Source organism: Abramis brama, assembly GCF_963993115.1.
Source record: "Abramis brama genome assembly, chromosome: 19".
NCBI lineage: Eukaryota > Metazoa > Chordata > Actinopteri > Cypriniformes > Leuciscidae > Abramis > Abramis brama.
In genome coordinates, this window is record NC_139981.1 from 27,534,342 (window position 1) to 27,542,083 (window position 7,742).

Here is a 7,742-nt window from a genome sequence, read left to right on the forward strand (position 1 = left end):
TTTTTAAAAGTAATTCACAAAGAGGCTGGTCAGAAAAACATGCATTGTTTTTGTTTTTAAAAATGCTGAAAAATAAAAAATAGAGGTATTAATCAGAAGTATTTTTGCAAAGCATTGTTGGGACCTCACATTTGTGCACTATTTGTAGTTGAGAGGCAGAAGCCCACTCAACCAAACTTAGTCAGCTGATATTAAAGGAGGATTTTTACTCACCCTTACATCCGAAAAGGAACTGCAATGATATTTCTCTGAAAAGGACTAATAGTAAAAGTATAATTGTAGCCTGTATAACTTGTCAGTTGTTTTTATGAACTGTTGTTGTACACTGTAAAAAAAAAGTGTAATTTTACAGGTAATTGTCTGTATTTTTTTACAGAATTTTACCGTTTTGTCATTATACAGCAAATATCTGTAAAATAAAAGGCATTTGCTGTAATTTAAAGGTCCACTGTTAAATTTACAGGTAATTGCTTGTATTTTGGTTTTACATCAATTTTACGTTTTTAAAAGGAACTTGTCTGTATTTTTACAGAGTTATGTGTAATTTTACAGAAATTATTAAGTAATATTTTACAGATTTTTTCTGTGAAATTAGAAAACAAAGAAGGTATAACTGCGGAAATCAGCATCTATTCAATATGTTTTCCTTACAGATTATTAAGCATGTGGAGGTTAAAGTGAGTTTTTTTAAGGTTAAATAATAGTATTTGTACATACAGTACCCTACATAGGCTACAGTAGGCCTGTATTGAATTATTTTTTATTTCACATTTTATTTTATACTCATTTTGATCATTATTTCATTGTCTTATTCTCCCATAATTTCATGTATATTTTATGAATATTTTTCCAAATCTCCGTTGCTGCACATTCAGGACTTTGTGTGTGTGAGTCATAGACTGTAAAAAATATGGACAAAGCGTCTGTGACGTCACCCATAGACTTTCTGAAGAACGGGTTTGAAGCCGTTTATGGGGGGTATGGGCAGCGCCATCTTGGAAAATCCTAACCCCGCCCACCTTCTGACGCAACGCGCGTCACTCAGCTCGCTCTGCTACTCCGGTTATCTCTGTGTATATTTTAGGCAACGAAATATGTTATAAAACACCATACTAACTCTTTTCGTTTTCATTTAAAGAAATCTTAAACACTATAGCCACACAAATGTGGTTCAGGCAACGCGATATTCACTGCACATAACGTTTGCCTATTTATAACAAAACGAAATATAAAACACAACCCTGCCTCTTTTCGTTTTAAATATAATATAAAAATATTAAACATTTTAATATGGTCCAGATGTGCATTTGTACTAAACAACAGATTTTGCAGTAAACAACTTTACAGATCATCTTCGTTGTAAATTTAAAATGACAAAACTCAACCCAGTCTCTTTTTGTTAAATAACTTTTATCAATATTAGCCATTATAAAAGTATAAGTAAAAGGTACAAGAAGCTATACAAATAAAGCAAACAATTCAGTCAAACATACAAAGTCAGCGATCTAGTCTAACCATACAACGGTAAAGTTAGCTTATAAAGTTATGAAACTTCCCCTCAGCCAAAACGATTGCCCAGGGAACAAATTATAGTTTCACGAGACCAAAAATCGCCCATTAGATATAGACAAGACGAATTATATCTCATGTTTAACCACTACAGAGACGCCAGAGTCCGCGGCAAATGCCAGAACGACTAGCCGAGGAAAAGCTGTTCCAGGCGGGGTGCATGAACGCCGAGCGCCCGGTCATCGCTGGATCTCACAACTGGATAAAACTGCATAAATCTTTAAATAAACCACAGATTTGAGCTTTAAACAACTACATTCTCGCCTGAAAAACTCTTAAAACTACATTTCATGATACAGAAACAGTAGTACTATATTTCAACTGTGTTAAAAAATGGCGCTTCTTATGTTGTCATTCTCCTTGGCGCAGCCTAAGCTGTCAATCAAGCTGTCAATCAAAGTTAACCACGCCCTTATTTGTCATACATTTTATATCTAAATACGATCTAAACTAACGAGTCAGAAAAAAATTCACCCCCCTCACAGTTGTCAGGCACTCGGAAGCTATCGAAAAATACAATAAAAGTCCATGGGACCAACCTGTAAAAACATGAATTTATGCTGTGAAAACTGACACTTTATCATGGGGTCTATGGACATTTGCTCCCTTTTGGGACCTCCCTCTAGCGGATTTTAGATGTATTACAGTTTTTCGCACTTCCGGGTAGGCTTCATTTTTCAGATTATAATGTTGCCGCTTGGTGTGAGTTACTCCCGCCCACAACGGTTAACGTTAGCTGATCAGTCGAGTTTGGGCAAGCGGGAGATTTGAATTCAGTCTACTCTCGTGAAGTGGATTGTGAGATCAACAGTGGTTCAAAAGCAATCGTATTCGTCAAGAGCAGCCGTGAGCAGGAGTCCTGTTGTCAGTCAGTCCGTTTGGATTCTTCGGAAATAACGGCCTTTTCAGTGAGCCTTGTTCGTCACAGCGGACATCATGCCAACCGATCACCGGCTGAGGTAAGAGTCTCATTATACTAAGTTACATGTGAATGATATTTTATATTACATTTGTGTTACGTTTACAGTTTTCAAGCTAACGTTAGCATTCTTAAATGATGTTCAGTTAATTGGCGAGAGCTGGAGGGCAAAACACTGAAAATGTAGCATGCGTCTTTACATTTTCCATCTGTTTTAAGAAAGATCAGTTGAACTCACACCTCAAAAGACCTAAAACAAGCTTTCCTAGACTTGTTATACATATCAAAGTCCGTTTAATTGTGTATAAAATCTTCGTTAATACGCGATAGTATCTGTCAGTAAATCAATCTCTTAAATGGCGGGACATTTTGAAACACCGTCTGGAAGCTGAAAACTCTTCTCTTAAAGGGATACTTCACTTTAAAATGAAAATTCTATCATTTACTCACCCTCAAGTTGTTTCAAACCTGTATGAATTTCTTTCTTCTGCTGAACACATAGGAAGATATTTTGAAGAATGTCAGTAACCAAACAGTTAACTGGAACCATTGACTTCCATAGTACTTTTTTTTCGTACTATGGAAGTCAATGGTTCCAGTTAACTGTTTGGTTACTGACATTCTTCAAAATATCTATCTTTCTGTGCAGCAGAAGAAAGAAATTCATACAGGTTTAAAACAACTTGAGGGTGAGTAAATGATGACAGAATTTTCATTTTAAAGTGAAGTATCCCTTTAAAAAATATCCTTGGTTTTAATTATAGTAAAATTATAGTAACCACGTTTTTGGCAGATTTTTATTACCATTTTTAATAACCACAGTTATACTCCAAATAGGCCTACCATGTTTGTTTTTTTCTTTTTTCTTTTTTTCTTTGTGGTTAAACCATAGTTAATTTTCGTAAGGGTTAACGTGGCTATCAAGACTGTTAAGAAAACAAATTCAGTAAATACTGTAACTTACTTGATGATACAGGAAAGCACATGAGACTAGAATATGAACACAACATGATAAATTGCATATTCTGGCTGCATCTGCTTGCCAACACGTAGCTATAGAATGCATACATGCGCATATATTAGGCTTATAAAATATAAGTTGATAGAATGTTTGTGTTCTGATGAAGAAATGAACTTATCTACATTTTGGATGGCCTGGGGTCATCATAGTAGCCTTTTTCATAGGATACTTTTGATCATTGGTTATGAAAATTGCATTGATCCAGATGAACAGACAGTTAAGTTACACCCCTAGGTGTCTCAGCTCAAAACTGTTAGCCTTTCCTGCTCAGCTTCCAGATCATAGTCAGTTGAGGTTTTGCATTGTCCCACTCCCAGTGGAGCAGTGGAACATATTCTGACATGTGTAAATGTAATACTGAGTTGTAAAAAATATATATATATATATATATATTTTTTGTGTGATTTCAGGTCAAGTGGAAAGCAGAATGATCATGGCAAACAAGGTATGGGAAGAAGTCATTTAAAATATCGTAATGGCCGAGTCTTCTGATTCCATATGATTGCACTAAAAGTGGCAGAAAATTTAATTTGTTTTATACTGTATTTTCCCATGTGAATATTCATTTGATCCTTGTGAGGCCACTGTAGCTGCACAAGGTTTGGTTTTGCTACAGTAAGACCACAATTGTGTTAGATTCCACCCATCTATTTATTTATTTATTTATTTTTTTGTAGTGTAACTAGGCTCTGTCATTTAGCATCATGACTTTTCCTATCACTTAATGACACATATCTCTACCTTGCATTCCAGCCAGAGGATCTGACGGTTGCTGCTCGCATCTCAGCCTACCTGATGGAAAATTCTTGCTGGATGAATGACCTTCACCTTCAACTCAACCTTGCCAAGACAGAACTGCTTATGGTTTCAGCCAAACCATGCGATCCTGCTGATTTGCCTTATACAACATCAGAAAGATCCGGCTCTTCCTATTGGAGCCACACAACTCCTTGTCTAAGCTCTTGTTCTATCCAGACTGGACTATTGCAATGCTCTCCTGGCAGGCCTTCCAGCATCAGTCAAACCTCTGCAACTGATCCAGATGCTGCAGCAAGACCTAAACTCACTGCTTCAGATCTATGTGTCTCCAGAAGCTTGTGTTCTGCAAGTGAACGGCGCCTTGTGGTGCCATCATCCCAAAGAGACACAAAATCACTTTCACTGACCTTTACCTGGACTGTTCCCTGTTGGTGGAATCACCTGCCCAACTCAACACATTTTCAAGAAACTGCTAAAGATCCATCTTTTCATAAACACTTGACCCAATAATACTAAATCTTTGTTTTAATAAAAAAATTAAAAAAAGTACTGTGCTACACTAACTGGGACTTGTCACTGCACTTGTTGCTTCTATTGTTCTCTTAATTTGAAGTCACTTTGGATAAAATGTAATTGTAAATGTTTAAAATAAGTTATATTAGAGTATAAAGGCATACAGCAATTATCTTTTAATGTGGATATTTTTACGTTCTAAATTATATACTAAGCCTGTATTTCCTATCATTCACGTATCTTGATGTTCAGTGTCTGTTTAATGAGTAATACTGTAAATGTGCTGGTATTCCATACTTGTACGTTTAGTTAATTTAACAGAAATTGACTGTACATTTGCTATTATTAAGTACTTAATTAGAGATTTGTCAAAGTTGTGAAACTGGATCTGTAAAAATTAAAACTGTAAATATACAAACTTTGTATTTGAATTTATGTACTTATTGCATTTTTATACATAACTTCATAGTTATTTTACACAGAAAAACTATATATTAAAAGATAATTACTGTAGATAGACAGAGCATTATTATAAAATAACTTTATAAAACCCTAAATTTACAGTTTAACTTGAAAGTTAAATGTTGTTTTTATGTAATTTGACATCATTTATCTGTTTTTCCACGGTTTAATAAGCCATTATCAACAGTAATGTACTGTAATTTAATTAATTTTGACCGTTAAAGTCAATTCTGTATTTTTACGGTTTTTGTCTGTAATTTTGTGAAATGGTTATTTGCTGTAATTTAACGGAATCTGTCTGGAAACTTTGCTGCCAGAGATTTACCGTTTTTTTACGGGATTTTTTTTAAAAGAGCTGCATGAAGATGTTTCAAAAAGTTTACGTCAGTGGCCCTTTAAAACATCTTCTCCTGTGGTAAAACTACATGTCTACTATTGTTTTAGCTTCTGATAGCTTATTTCAAAAACAATGACAAAAGTTTATCGATATGAGTGTATTGCTATCATGTAGGTGGTGTTGTTTTTATATTGGGAGAACAAAGCAAGATAGGTCTCAAAAAATAAAAATGGCATTAGAAAATGAAATAATGTTTATTCTATAGCAAGACATTTTCAGATAGTTCATAATAGCATTTCAGACAGTCTTATAGTTGAAGCATTAGAAAACACAAAACAGTAGGCAAAAATATAATATTCTCCTGGTCTTAATGAAGGTCTCTATTCACTGGATCTCAACCTTCTGAACAAAATCATGAGCAGATTAGCATCATGTGATTAAAGTCACTGAGAAACCACAGATGGTTGTCATTCACTGTATGGTATTAATAAAAGTCAGATACTATAAATATTTTTAATTTAAAGTATCTTTCAAAATATATATTGTGTGATTGTAGTTTGTACCCTGGGGGAGGCATTTGTGGCAGAAACATTTAGTAGGTTTGCAGGCCATTATTTGCACTCTTGTTTTTCTCTAATCTAATGCGTATAGGCTGTGAAACGATTAATTGTGATTAATCGCATCCAAAATAAAGGTTTGTGTTCACATGATATATGTGTGTGTACTGTGCATGATTATTTTGTATATATAAATACACACACGTGCATGTTTATATTTAAGAAAAATTTGTTATTTATATATAAAATATTTATATTTATATATAATACAAATTATATATGCGATTAATCGCGATTCATCGTTTCACAGCCCTAATATAGGCATATATATATGCCTTGGATATTTTATTTCTTGGGTAAATTATGACAGAATTTTCCTTTTGAGGTGACCTAATCCTTTAATAAATGCCAGTTTTTTGAAGGTTCTTGTGACATGTCCAATAAACACTAATTAATAACAATTAATAATATTTAGAAAATATTTTGCAACTATAGCAATTCTTTTACTACAACTTTGTCAGTATAGCCTACTATTACAAATTATTTGAATCCCCTAATAATCAGTCACAACTGCACAAAACACACAAATGCTAAACAACAACCTTTAAAGATCTACCAATTGTTACAAGAGAATGTGAATGTCATAAGCCCTATTCGCACTGGATTAGTATTATCTGGGGACCTCGTGTGATTTAGAAATTACCCACCCACATCTGAATTTCATGTGGCGCATTCGCACGGAAGAAGCAAAGCCTGTGATTTTACTCGAATCACTTATTACTTATCTCCCGGATATGATGTCAATAGGCTATTGCTTAGAAATGTCTTGTCGTTATTATAGGTCTAGCTATATGATATCATAAACAGAAGAATGTTCCTTACCGCATGCTGCTATACATGTCATTCATCTCCATCTAATTATTATTTTTGCGTTTGCTCTTCTGATGGTTTTCAGTGCACAGGAAACAAAAACCTTGAAAAATGTATATACGACCCTGCCAAATCACAGAGATGCCGATTCGCACGGGATTAATATTATCACAGGACCTCTGTGTTTGGCGAAATATGGTAGGTCATTTGCGGGGGAATTTTTACTTTACAAATTACAGACATGGCCGATTCGCACAGGATTAAGATCACAGACAACTTCCGCAATTATTACAAATGACTAGAGGTCACCATGTAATACTTATCCCGGGCAAATAGGGCTATAGACAGAAGTCATTAGACTGATTCAAACAGATCTCTAATTATATATGGTTTTAGCACTTTGACCGATTTATTAAAAAGAACTAGTCGTGCTGTATGTGGGATGTTGGTTGTATTATTGCCATTATTTCATGGCACTAAATATATATTTCGCTCATCGCATTCAGTTCATACTGTAACCTCATAAATGTAGATTCAGTCAGCATGGTGTATTTTAATTCCATTCACAGAAGAATGAAGACCTTCAAGAGCCATTAGAACATCATGAATATCTTTCAATATCTTTTATATTGTTGTGATATCTCAAAGAAGAGGAAGCACTCTACCATAAAATCTACACATCAATATATCCTGAAGATGTAAGCAAGGATGTGTGCTTACAAATATTTATTTTAT

The 7,742-nt window shown here is 34.4% G+C and overlaps 1 long non-coding RNA gene across 1 annotated transcript; it reads left to right on the top strand.

Moving 5' to 3' along the window:
- The first annotated feature begins 2,441 nt into the window (after nt 1-2,441).
- LOC311070196 lies at nt 2,442-4,763 on the top strand. Its single transcript, XR_014603637.1, has 3 exons — nt 2,442-2,528; nt 3,920-3,954; nt 4,263-4,763. It is a non-coding gene; the product is annotated as an uncharacterized lncRNA (long non-coding RNA).
- Nucleotides 4,764-7,742: the final 2,979 nt, after the last annotated feature.